The sequence below is a fragment of the Ovis canadensis genome, chromosome 17 (genome assembly GCF_042477335.2).
Source record: "Ovis canadensis isolate MfBH-ARS-UI-01 breed Bighorn chromosome 17, ARS-UI_OviCan_v2, whole genome shotgun sequence".
NCBI lineage: Eukaryota > Metazoa > Chordata > Mammalia > Artiodactyla > Bovidae > Ovis > Ovis canadensis.
In genome coordinates this window covers 17,487,410-17,501,829 of record NC_091261.1, presented here as the reverse complement: position 1 = coordinate 17,501,829, position 14,420 = coordinate 17,487,410, and the positions used below count along the sequence as shown (strand labels likewise).

The 14,420-nt window shown below is 40.0% G+C and overlaps 1 protein-coding gene across 5 annotated transcripts in view; it reads right to left on the bottom strand.

Moving 5' to 3' along the window:
• The window catches only part of LRBA (LPS responsive beige-like anchor protein), a 748,427-nt gene that overhangs the window by 454,853 nt on the left and 279,154 nt on the right, over positions 1 to 14,420 (bottom strand). The window lies entirely within an intron of this gene.

The window sequence follows — 14,420 nt, the reverse complement described above, 5'->3', positions numbered from 1 at the left end:
CTATTCTGCAGGGAACAGACAATAGACCAGTTCCGCTAAACAATACAACAGACCCCCAATCAGCACCATGGTGATGTGCGTGTGGAGTAACTGGCAGCCAAAACACTGCAGAAAATTCTCAGAATCTCATAGAATGAGAAGGGAACAACACCAACAAAAAGAAAGATGTAACAGACTCAGGGTAGGTCACAGACTCACAGCAGAAGGAGACTATTCCCGTAGTAGACCCAGGTTTTCAGAAGACCTAGGAGGGCTCCAAGCTACGGGCAGGCTAACTGTAAATAGGGCAAACTCTAACAGAGATTTTAAAAATTCGAGCTTTGAATCAGCTCGGTCTTAATATATGTGTGTTAGTCACTGCTGCTGCCGCTAAGTCACTTCAGTCGTGTCCGACTCTGTGCGACCCCATAGACGGCAGCCCACCAGGCTCCACCGTCCCTAGGATTCTGCAGGCAAGAATACTGGAGTGGGTTGCCATTTCCTTCTCCAATGCATGAAAGTGAAAAGTGAAAGGGAAGTCGCTCAGTCGTGTCCAACTCTTAGTGACCCCATGGACTGTACCCTACCAGGCTCCTCCGCCCATGGGATTTTCCAGGCAAGAGCACTGGAGTGGGGTGCCATCGCCTTCTCCAGTTAGTAACTCAGTTGTGTCCAACTCTTTGCGACCCCATAGACTGTAGCCTAACAGGTTCCTCTGTCCATGAGATTCTCTAGGAAAGAACACTGGAGTGGGTTGCCATTCCCTTCTCCAGAGATCTTCCTGACCTAAGGATTGAAGACAGGTCTCCAGCATTGCAGGTAAATTCTTTACCCTTTGAGCTCCTTGGAAAGCCCCACTCTTAATATAATCAGCACCTAATCTAACTGCTGGGCTTCCCAGGTGGCTCAGTGGTAAAGAATACACCTGCCAACGCAAAGAAACACAGAAGATGCAGCTTCAGTCCCCAGGTCAGGAATATTCCTGGAAGAGGAAATGGCAAAGCACGCCCTTATTCTTACCTGGGAAATTCCAAAGACAGAGGAGCCTAGTGCAAAAAGTCATATATGACTAAGGACATACAATCTAACTACTAATAAAAAATCAAAAGGAAATCCTCCCAGGGGAAGATATCATCATTTAAGGACTGTTAAATACAATTTCTGCAACATTAAACACAATTTCCAACATTCAATCACCAATAACATAGTGTTGAAATATACAACTACTATAGGTAAAATAATAACTAGCGATGACTACTATATAGCAAAGGGAACTCTACTCAATACTCTGTAATGACCTATATGAGAAAAGAATTTAAAGAGTAAATAAATGTATATGTATAACTGAATTACTTTGCTTTACAAAAGAAATTAATATAACATTGAAAATCAACAATACTCCTTAATTTTTTAAAATCACCAGTAACAGACAACACCAAAAGAATGAAAGCCAACTTACAAATAATCAAAATACTAAAGTTTCAGGGTGAAACCAAGCAGGGCCCTGCGGAGATCCTGGGTATGAAAACCTTTCCCTGTCCAAGTTCTTTGGAGGGAACAGACTCTACACTCCCTGACCCCCTGAGTCCCAAACAGCAGATTCAAATGGCTGCTAATCAGGGAAGGGAGGAGATGCAGAGATAAGACAGCCAAGAAACAATAGTGTAGGCTTCAGGCAAGGTCCTGGTTCCCCTTATTTCAGTTCACTATTGTTTGTTCAGTTGTGACCTCATGAACTGCAGCACGCCAGGCCTCCCTGTCCATCACCAACTCCCGGAGTTCACTCAAACTCATGTCCATCGAGTCGGTGATGCATCCAGCCATCTCATCCTCTGTCATCCCCTTCTCCAATCCCTCCTAGCATCAGGGTCTTTTCCAATGAGTCAACTCTTAGCATCAAGTGGCCAAAGTATTGGAGTTTCAGCTTCAGCATCAGTCCTTCCAATGAACACCCAGGACTGATCTCCTATAGGATGGACTGGGTGGATCTCCTTGCAGTCCAAGGGACTCTCAAGAGTCTTCTCCAACAACACAGTTCAAAAGCATCAATTCTTTGGTGCTCAGCCTTCTTCACAGTCCAACTCTCACATCCATACATGACCACAGGAAAAACCATAGCCTTGACTAGACAGACCTTTGTTGACAAAGTAATGTCTCTGCTTTTGAATATCCTCTCTAGGCTGGTCATAATTTTCCTTCCAAAGAGTAAGCGTCTTTTAATTTCATGGCTGCAGTCACCATCTGCAGTGATTTTGGAGCTCCCCCCCCCCCCCCCGGCAAAGTAAAGTTTGACACTGTTTCCACTGTTTCCCCATCTATTTGCCATGAAGTGATGGGACCGGATGCCGTGATCTTAGTTCTCTGAATGTTGAGCTTTAAGCCCACTTTTTCACTCTCTTCTTTCACTTTTATCAAGAGGCTTTTTAGTTCCTCTTTACTTTCTGCCATATGGGTGGTGTCATCTGCATATCTGAAGTTATTGATATTTCTCCCAGCAGTCTTGATTCCAGCTTGTGCTTCTTCCAGTCCAGCATTTCTCATGATGTACTCTGCATAGAGGTTAAATAAGCAGGATGACAATATACAGCCTTGAGGTACTCCTTTTCCTATTTGGAACCAGTCTGTTGTTCCATGTCCAGTTCCAACTGTTGCTTCCTGACCTGCATACAGGTTTCTCAAGAGGCAGGTCAGGTGGTCTGGTATTCCTATCTCTTTCAGAATTTTCCACAGTTTATTGTGATCCACACAGTCAAAGGCTTTGGCATAGTCAATAAAGCAAGAGACACATTAACAATATCTCTGAGCTCTTCATAAAACCAAAATCTCCAACAACTGGATGATGTCAGGATTCTTTATTCCAGAGAAGACCAACTGAGGCCAGATTAAAGGAACCAGAGAAGCACATCAAAAGATTACCTGAGACCAAATGAAAGGAGTGAAGGCCCTGCACAAACCCTAATCTTAGCCTTGAACCACTGAACCAAGCCTCAACCTTGGCTATTGCTATGAAACCCCTCCCCAGTTCCTCCCAGGTGTGGACATGCCATTTTCCAGGGCAGGTGCTTACTCTGTCCCCTTCCTGGAAAAGCTAATCTTTTCTACTTCACCAAAAGTCTTTATGTTCTTGGGCTCCAAAATCACTGCAGATGGTGACTGAAGCCATGAAATTAAAAGATGCTTGCTCCTTGGAAGGAAAGCTATGACCAACCTAGACAGCATATTGCTTTGCCGACAAATGTCCATATAGTGAAAGCTTTGTTTTTTTCCGATAGTCACATATGCATGTGGGAGTTGGACCATAAATGAAGCTGAGCACTGAAGAATTGATGCTTTGGAACTGTTGAGTTGGAGAGTCCTTTGGACTGCAAGGAGATCAAACCAGTCAATCCTAAAGGAAATCAGTCCTGAATATTCACTGGAAGGACTGATGCTGAAGCGCCAATACTTTGGCCACCTGATGCAAAGAGCCAACTCATTAGAAAAGACCCTGATGCCAGAAAATCTGAAGGCAGGAGGAGAAGGGGACGACAGAGGATGAAATGGTTGGATGGCATCACTGACTCAATGGACACGAGTTTGAGCAAGCTCCAGGAGGTGGTGAAGGACAGGGAAGCCTGGCAGGCTGCAGTCCATGGGGTCACAGAGTCGGACATGACTGAGCGACCAAAAAACAGCAACAAAGCCAGCGTTAAGAGAATTAAAAGGCAAACTGAAGAAAGGAAGAGTATTTATATTTAGTATTACATACTTCACCAAATATCAAGTATGATATTTAGAATACTTATAGTAAACAAGGAAATTACATCTGAAAGAAAAGGCAATAATCACAACAATAAAAAGTACCAAACTACACAAAACACATGGACAAAACATTTCCAAATGGCAAATAACTTCATGAAAAGGTTTTTAGGTGTTCAGGATTATTAATCATCAGGGAAATACAAACTAATACCATAAAAAAATATACTACAACTCACCAGAATCACTGTATTTACAAAAATAGTACCAAAATTTGACAAGGATATGAAACTTAGACTCTCATAAACACAAAATATATTTCAAAGAATGATTATAGCAACTTTAGCCAAACACTAGTTTAGTCGCTCAGTCATGTCAGACTCTTTGCAACCCCTTGGACTGTAGCCTACCAGGCTCCTCCATCGATGGGATTTTCCAGGCAAGAGTATTGGAGTGGGTTGCCATTTCCTTCTCTAGAGGATCTTCCGGACCCAGGGATCGAATCTGGGTCTCCCACATTGCAGGCAGATGTTTTACCGTCTGAGCCACCAGGGAAGCCAAACACTAGCAACTATCAAATGTCCATTAAAAATAAAATGAAATTTTTAAAGTAGTGGAGTATTTATATAATAAGACTGTAAAGAATCTAAAAGAAATAACTACTGTTATGCACAACACAATCAGTGTTAAGCAAGAGTACATCAAAAAATGCACACATAAATCATCTTGTAAAAAACAAATATTTTTTAACTGGTTTATAGTAACAGAAGTCAAGGGTTTAAGAGATGATTAGCTTGGGTGCTACTACAGACCTCTCCATATAGTGATTCACAAGGAACATTAGTAATGATCATACATATTTAAATGATGCAAAGAATTACCTTGAAAATATAAACAATTGACTCAGTGTTGGTAAATGCTTCCATAATACCATTCACCTATCAAATACCAACAGAATGATTCTCATATAAATGGTAGACTTCTGAAACATGTTAAGTAAAAGTCTTCCAAGCAGCCCCAGTGGCCTAATGGATAAGGCACTGGCCTCCTAAGTAAGTCTTCTGAACTCCATTCTTTAAAATGAATTGGAAAGACAGGATGGTCAAGGCTAGGATTATGCTTTTTATGTAAATAGCAAGGGTAGCTAAACTGCAATTAGATAATTCCCACCTATAAAAGTTAGACCCAACAGTTATCACCAATGGCATGTCTACCGACACTCCATAGGGTTCTTCTGTTGCTTTATTGCAACTGTTTTATCAAAAATGTAAATTTAATATGCAGAGGCTTTGATATAAAGCAGGAGTTACACTCCTGTCATATAAACATGTTTTCACAGATGCAGAAAGATGTGTGTACAAAGGAGTTCCCTATAATATCTTATATTATTAAAAGAGAAAAACTGAGAAAACAAAAACATACAATCATATAATGCGATAGCCTGTATGCTTGTGAACTCAGTCACTCAGTAGTGTCTGACTCTGTGTGACCCTACAGACTTAGCCCACCGGGCTCTTCTGTCCGTGGAATTTTCCAGGTAAGAATAACTGAAGTGGGTTGCCATGTCCTCCTCCTGCGTATCTTGCCAGCCTAGGGATCAAACATACCTCTCCTGCATTGACAGACAGATTCTTTACCACTGAGCCACCTGGGAAGCCCATAATGGGAGAAAAGAATAGTTTTTCCACAATATATTGTTAAAAGGAAAAAAAATTTTGAAGAGTATTATGCATAATATGAATTTGGGGAAAATATGAAAGAAGATATATCAAATTTTCAGTTACCTAAAACAAGGTCAGAATTACTAAAATTGCTGCACATGAGACAAATGAGGCCTATCAACTATTTTTGTAATAAAGGTCTATTGGAACAAAGCCATGGCACACTTATCTGTTGAACTATTATCTACGGCTGTCATTGCATTGTCTTACGACACTAAGTTGCATAGTACTTCCTCTGTCCATGGGAGTTCTCTAGGCAGGAATACTGGTGTGGATAGCCATTCTCTTCTCCAGAGAATCTTCCCGACCCAGGGATCAAACCCAGGTCTTCTGCATTGCACGCAGATTCTTTACTGTCTCAGTCACCAGGGAAGCCCAATCATACTGGAATACTACATTAAGTTGAGCAGTAGAGACAGAGATTATATGGCCTGCAAACTCCAAAATGCTTACTATCTGGCCCTTTACAAAAAATGGTTCGTCTCTCTTCTCTAGAAAGTCAGCTCTGTGTCCTTTTCCTCACATTTCTCTATTCTTTTAGGTTTTACTATAAGCAGTTATTAAAAGGAAGGAAAACACAAAATGTCTAAGGAAAATAAAAAGGCTTTGCGCTCTTCTACCACTTTTTCCATATCTCTATTAAGTTCATATAACACTATTTATAGTTTGGTTCCAGGTCGGTCAGACCTTTCACCATTATCCACAAGTTATCTCCCAGTCACTTAAGAAGTTAACAAAATGTCCTATCTATGATTTTTGACTAACATCATCACGGTATGTTTTTCCAATGCTATTAAACGGTACACATTCAGACACAGAGATAAAAACAATCCCGAGTGCAATTTTAAAACCTGCTAATGAATAACCTCCTACGACACTGCAGAGAAAGCAACAACTTTCATGAATGGAGATGTGAAATTCTGGTTTGTGCTTCTAAGTTTCTCTCTAGGGATCAAAAACCACACAGAAATTTAACATCAATATACTGCCTCACAGCACTCAAATATTAATTGAAGAGTCAATGGCACGCCATCCTTCCAGTCCCCAAACAAGCACCTTCAAAGTCATTCCAGTCCCTTCCTCTTTGTTACTACCTCAGATTTGCAGATGGCACCACGCTTGTAGCAGAAAGTGAAAAGAACTAAAGAGCCTCTTCATGAAAGTGAAAGAAGAGAGTGAAAAAGTTGGCTTAAAGCTCAACATTCAGAAAACAAACATCATGGCATCCGGTCCCATCACTTCATGGGAAATAGATGGGGAAACAGTGGCAGGCATTATATTGGGGGGCTCCCAAAATCACTGCAGATGGAGACTGCAGCCATGAAATAAAAAGAAGCTTACTCCTTGGAAGAAAAGTTGTGACCAACACCTATATAGCTAATTAAAAACCAGAGACATTACTTTGCCAACAAAGGTCCGTCTAGTCAAGGCTATGGTTTTTCCTGTGGTCGTGTATGGATGTGAGAGTTGGACTATAAAAAAGCTGAGTGCAGAAGAATTGATGCTTTTGAACTGTGGTGTTGGAGAAGACTCTTGAGAGTCCCTTGGACTGCAAGGAGATCCAACCAGTCCATCCTAAAGGAGATCAGTCCTGGGATTTCCTTGGAAGGAATGATGTTGAGGCTGAAACTCCAAATCTTTGGCCACCTGATGTGAAGAGGTAACTCATTTAGAAAAGACCCTGATACTGGAAAAGATTGAGGGTAGGAGGAGAAAGGGACGACAGAGGATGAGATGGCTGGATGGCATCACCGACTCAATGGACATGGGTTTGGGTGAACTCCGGGAGTTGGTGATGGACAGGGAGGCCTGGTATGCTGTGGTTCACGGGGTCGCAAAGAGTCGGACACAACTGAGTAACTGAACTGAACTGATATGGCAAAGGTGATGGGGCACACACTCCTGTGATACGCCACGTTATGTAAGCTCTCTCTTGGCCCACAAGAGATTCTCCAGCCAGCCTTGAAAAAGTAAGCTGCTATGGTGTGACAGGGCCATGTGACAAGAGGCTAGGAAGCCTCTGGGTGCTGAGATTAGCTCTTAGTGATCTAAGTGATCTTAGTGATCAGCCAGCAAAAAAAAGGGGATCTCAGTCCTCTGGGTGAAAGGAACTGGATTCTGCCAATAACCACATGAGCTTAAAGGAGAATTCCAACTTCCAGCAAGAACACAGTTTGTGTAATTCCTTTCAGTTCAGTTCAGTTCAGTTGCTCAGTCGTGTCTGACTCTTTGTGACCCCGTGAATCGCAGCATGCCAGGCCTCCCTGTCCATCACCAACTCCTGGAGTTCACTCAGACTCATGTCCATCGAGTCCGTGATGCCATCCAGCCATCTCATCCTGGGTCGTCCCCTTCTCCTCCTGCCCCCAATCCCTCCCAGCATCAGAGTCTTTTCCAATGAGTCAACTCTTCGCATGAGGTGGCCAAAGTATGGAGCTTCAGCTTTAGCATCATTCCTTCCAAAGAAATCCCAGGGCTGATCTCCTTCGGAATGGACTGGTTGGATCTCCCTGTAGTCCAAGGGACTCTCAAGAGTCTTCTGCAACACCACAGTTCAAACGCATCAATTCTTCGGCGCTCACCCTTCTTCACAGTCCAACTCTCACATCCATACATGACCACTGAGAATACCATAGCCTTGACTAGACGGACCTTTGTTGGCAAAGTAATGTCTCTGCTTTTGAATATGCTATCTAGGTTGGTCACAACTTTTCTTCCGAGGAGCAAGCGTCTTTTAATTTCATGGCTGCAGTCACCATCTGCAGCGATTTTCTGCAGACTTATAAAACTTGCAGTAGAGGATCCAGCTGAGCTGTGCCTAGACGGCCAACTCAAAGAAACTGCAAGATAGTAAATTTCTGTTGTTTCAAGCTGCAACATTTCTGGGAATTATTACATACCAATAGATAAGAAATATGAATACAGTTAGGACATAAGAATACACGTACTGTCATAATTCAGTAGAAGTCAAGATAATTATCAGTTCCTCAAGATGGAAAAAAGTACCAACAGAGAGCTAGAGCATAAAGGTGAGCCTTAAATAAAGGGCAAAAGCATTAAGAAGAGGAAAGGTCATTGTGGAAAACAGTATGAATGAAGTGACGAAGAGGGGGAAAAATGTGTACTGCAAAGAAAACACCCCTTCTATCATTATTTTTCAAGAAGCACACAGTGCACAGATAGCTAAATAGATAGACATATACTACTGTCCTCTTTTTTTTTGGGGGGGGTGCTTTATATACAGGTAATATATGTAGTTAAAAAAAAATGATGCAACACCTAAATAAGGAAGCAACAATGGAAACACAGGAACAATTTTCAGTATACGCCACACCACTATTAATATTTTATGTACCTGTTCATACGTTTGTCTAAACTTATAAAAACACAAATGGTATCTGTGGTATACATGTATATATATAGAAATATGTATATGTGCATATAAATATTTAAGTATATGTGTATAAAGGAGTCATACTATACTCTGTTTATTTTATACTGTTTATTTTACTTAATGGTGTACCATTATCAAACAGAATTTTTGTGGATGGAATAGAACATAATTTATTAAATTAGTCCCTTATTCACAGATCATTCTTTCTTCTCTACCTTGACTGGTAATATCATTGCTATTTACCTAGTTACTGAAGCTAGAAATATCAACCATATCTGATTCTTCCTTCCTCTTCATTCTTCACTTTCAGTAGAACATGTACGGTCCATTCTACCCCTCTAACACCTCTCAAGCTGTTTCTTTCTATAACGTTCTCCAATGCCTCATGAGCCCAACCTCACGGCTTCAATTATTACAACATGTGTGCTCAGTCACTTCAGTCATGTCCAGCTCTTTGCGACCCTATGGACTGTAGCCCATCAGGCTCCTCTGTCCATGGGGATTCCTCAGGCACGAAAACTGGTGGGGTTGCCATTTCTTCCTCCAGGGGACCTTCCCGACCCAGAGATGAACCAGCCTCTCTTACGTCTCCTGCACTGGCAGGCGTGTTCTTTACCACTAGTGCCTGGGACGCTCCCTGATGATTACAATAGCCTCCAACCAAATGTCTTTCCATTAATCTCATTATTTTCAACAACATCTCAACAGGGTTAGTTTTCTGAAATGAAAATCTGATTGTGACTGTACATCTTACATTCGGAACTTTAATACTTCTTTACATCTTCCTACTATCCTCTCAGCCAGGAAGGACATCGTTTCTTATTCTATCTTGCCTATCTTATAAATCCTTCAAAGCAAAACTCAGGATTTAACTTGATAAAACCTTTTCTGACTCTGTATCTGTTTTCCCTCCAAAGAACCAAAAAGACAAAGGTACATACACCTCTTCTGTGGTACTTATTATACTGTATCATTCTGTATAACACCATTTTAATTAGGTATTTACAAATCTGTCTTCCATTTCAGATTGCACTGACCTTGAGTAAATTATCCTTATTATCTCCAGAGTATAGAACAGTGCCTAACCATTGGTAGAGGACTAGCAGTGCTTACACGGCAAATAGTTCAAACATTTGCTTACGCCAGGCAATTCTAGGCTACTATATATGAGAAATACAAAGAATCATAAAACTGGCCACAGGGAGTTTACAGTGTAACACAGGAAGTTAGGACCACATGCAGGTAGCAAGGTGATCGTTATAAGCACCTTAAGGTTCTTAAACCATTTCTTACCTTTCTCAATACCACACAGCACATTCCCGGTTTGTCTCCTGCTTAGCAGCTGCTTCTTCACTGTCTCCTTTCCCCACTGCCTCCTCCTTGAATTACCTCTAAACTCTGTAGTTTCCCAGAGCTCAGGTCCTCTATCAAAATTATTTCATAAATCCAATGACTTTGACTCTCACCTGCATTCTGCTGATTCCTATACCTCCATCCCTACATTTGGTTCCCTGTACTTTCCACCTACACAGTAAACTGTCCAACTGAAGTCTTCACTGGGACACCCAATGAGCATTTCAAATTTACCATTTCTAACACAGAACTCTTCTTACCCGATCCCGACCTCATTTTTCCCTACTTCAATAAATAATTCCTAAGTCCCCTTAAAGTGGCAGAAGACTTAGTAACTGAAAAACAAACAACAACCAAGTCCCCTGAAATAAAACCCCAGGATTATTTCCTGATTTACCTTTCCCTCGCCTCCAAATCAAACTCATGGAGGCAAGTTCTACTGCTTTAACTCTTAAATATACCACGTATCCATCTCTCTATCACCACTGCTCATCACATCAGTCTCAGCCACCTTCACCTCTTGCCTGAACTATTGCAGTAGCATCTTCCCTGATATACCGGCTTCCTTTCTTGCTGCATATGCTGACCCTAACACAATTCATTCTCCACCTTCCCCCAACCCTGCCTCTTGCTGCCTGTGCCCTGCAGCTTGTGGGATCTTAGTTCCCCAAAAAGGGATTGATTTCGGACACTCAGTGGTGAAAGTGTGGAGTCCTAACTAAGCTGGACTATAATTCATAATAATACTCCCCAATTCATACATTCTTTTAAAAACACAGCTTATGCTGTACAGAAAATTGGATAACCATGTGCAAAATAATGAGGTTGGACCTTTATGTTAGACCCTGTATAAAAACTGACTCGAATGGATGAAAGATGTGCATATAACACAGACAAATATAAAACTCTTAGAAGACGACATAGGTGAAAAGCTTCCTAACCTCAATTTGGCAGTGACTTCTTGGACATGACACTACAAGCGCAGGTAACAAAAGAAAAAACACTTGAAAATTTACAACTCAGAGCATCAGCTTAAGCTTGAAATTTTAAACTAACAAAATCTAAAACTTCTATGTGTCAAAGGACATAATCAACACAGTAAAAAAGGCAATCCACAGAATGGGAGAAAATACTTGCAAATCATATACCTGATAAGGGGTTAATAACCAAAATACATATGAAAAAAACTCCTATAACTCAATAACAAGAAGAAAGAAATAATTCAAAATGGGGCAAAGTACTAAATAGCTATTTTGCCAGATAAGATATAAAATAACTAATAACATAGAAAAGAGACTAAAATCAAGGAAATGCAAAATGAGGAAATATTACCTCACACCCATTAGGATGGCTACTATCAAAATATGGAGAAAATTACTGTTGGCAAGGATACAGAGAAATTTAAACCTTTTTGCACTGTGGGTGGAAATATAAAATTGTGCAGCCACTAACGAAAGCAGTACGGCAATTTCTTAAAAAATTAAAATATGACCTATATCTCATATGGCTCATCCATGTGTCATATGACCCACCAATCCCACTTCTGCATACATAGCCTAAAGAATACAAAGCAGGGACAAGCAGCATTACACACAAAACCAAAAGGTGGAAGCAACCCAGTGGCTACCTTCCAGTGAAAAAATAAGTAAAACATGCTGTACACACATGATGAAATATTCAGTTCAGTTCAGTTCAGTCGCTCAGTCGTGTCTGATTCTTTGCAACCCCATGAACTGCAGCACGCCAGGCCTCCCTGTCCATCACCAACTCCCGGAGTTCACTCAAACTCACGTCCATCAAGTTGGTGATGTCACCAGCCATCTCATCCTCTATCGTCCCCTTCTCCTCCTGCCCCCAATCCCTCCCAGCATCAGAGTCTTTTCCAATGAGTCAACTCTTCGCATGAGGTGGCCAAAGTATTGGAGTTTCAACTTCAGCATCAGTCCTTCCAATGAACACCCAGGACTGATCTCCTTTAGGATGGACTGGTTGTATCTCCTTGCAGTCCAAGGGACTCTCAAGAGTCTTCTCCAACACCACAGTTCAAAAGCATCAATTCTTCAGCACTCGGCTTTCTTCACAGTCCAACTTTCTCATCCATACATGACCACTGGAAAACTCTGCCTTAAAAAGGAAGGAAAGTCTAACATATGCTACAACATGGATGAAACCTGAAGATATTATGCTAAGTGGGGAGAAAGAAAAGCCAGGATCCAAAGGACAATATTATACAATTCTACTAATATGAGATGCATAGAGCAGACAAATTCATCGCAAACGAAAGTACAAAGGTGGCTGCCAAGGGCTGGGAGAAGGGAGGAACGGGTACAGTATAGCAAGATGAGGTGAGTTCCAGACATGGATGCTGTAATGCTTGCAAAGCATAGGGAATGTACTTCATGACAGCGAAGTGTACACTGGAAGATGGGTAAAGTCTAAGTTTCATATTATGTATATTTTACCACATAAAAATAAGTTAAAACCTAAAAAATAAACATTTTACTTAAATGCTGCCATCAAAACAAAACAAAACATAAAACCCTAAGTCGTATCATGCCGCTACTCTGTTTAAAACTCTGCAACATATTCTCACCAAACAAAATTAAAACCAAATTTCTGACTACAACATACAGGGACCTACGCAATTGGAAATCTGGATACTTCTGGCATTTCCAACCTTCACTCTCTCCCTCAGTCATTTTGCTCCAGTCACTCTGGCCTTTGATTTGTTCCAATAATTCACAAACATCATTCCCTTCTCAAGGCCTTTGCTCTTGATGTTTCCTTACCGTACAATATTATGACCTAGATCTCAAACTGGCTACTTCCCTTCATTCAAATCAAGTGTCACTTCTTCACATATCTCCTCTAAACACCATTGTCGGTTTCCTTAGAATTCTTCCCTCTCATAACATTATCCTGTACTTTCTTCCAAGCATTTATTACTATCTGAATCACCTTATTTGTTCATTAACTTGTTTATTATTTGTTCTCTCTCCTATGACAGTAAAGACTTATTCACAGCTGTATCTTCCGGCTCCAGCAAAGTGGTTGACACACAGTGTACAGTCAATAAATAAGTACTAACTGAATGATAGAAAATGAGTGCCAAACCACCCTAAATGTATTATTTCGTCTTTTTTCTACATCCAAAATCTTAGTTTCCATAAGAGCTAATTAAATCCTCATTGTGCAGGAATACTGCACAATTTTATCTTAAAAGGTCTTTACTTAATGCCAGTCATATATGTAATATATGTAATATGTAATATAAACATATATGTAATATGTTTGTTACATACACAGCAGATATTTTACTTGTGTACACAGTATCATAGCTACATATATTACTCTGCCCTCCGTATCAGACCACAAGTGATTGAAGAAGCATATGTTTTACTTATTCTTCTTTTTTAATCAACCACAACACCTGAGAGGTATTGTTCAGGTAGGCTGTACTTAATCGTTATTTGATAAATGAATAGTTTGTGGCAATTCCTTAAAGTTCTCAAGTATCTAAATTTAACTAGGTAATTTAAAGCAAAACTCTAGAGCCTTTAAATAAGACAACTACGTCAGAAATTTAAGTTTCAAAACTTTTCAGTACATAATAAAAAGTATTATCGTCTAATCTTAGTCATTTAAAAGAATATTTTAAAATCAGATTACAATGTACTTAAGTATTTAGTGTTACTTCCAGAGAAGAAAGGAAGCAAATGCATTTTTCCTTCATAATTTACAAAATGATTTTAAAACACAGTATTTCAGAAGGCCCTAACTACATGCTTCTCATTTAAGTTAGACACACAAATATGACTTTTCCTTTTATTATGGAAAACAAAAATGACTCCACAAAATAAGTAATAAGATATCTAAATGAATAAAGAATTTTGATTTTCTAAGAGGCAAATATTTTCCATCTTTGTGTATATTTCCTCAAATACACAATTTATGTAGTATTAAGCAGCTGTAATTTTAATAGCTGTAAAAACTATCTTTCCAACAAAGAATTATAGGTGAATTAAAGTTTTAATTATAATGAACACTCTCAAAATAGTAGGTTTACTTTTTAGTAAATTAAATCTCAAAAATGCAGAGCAAAAAATGATTCACATATATTAATATTAAGAAGAAAAACTAGGTATAATTTATACCTCTAGCACAAGGAGAAAAAAAACTGCTTGTGTCAGCCTTAGGAAACAAACAGCCCTATCAAGTGAGCAAGTAGGAAAGAT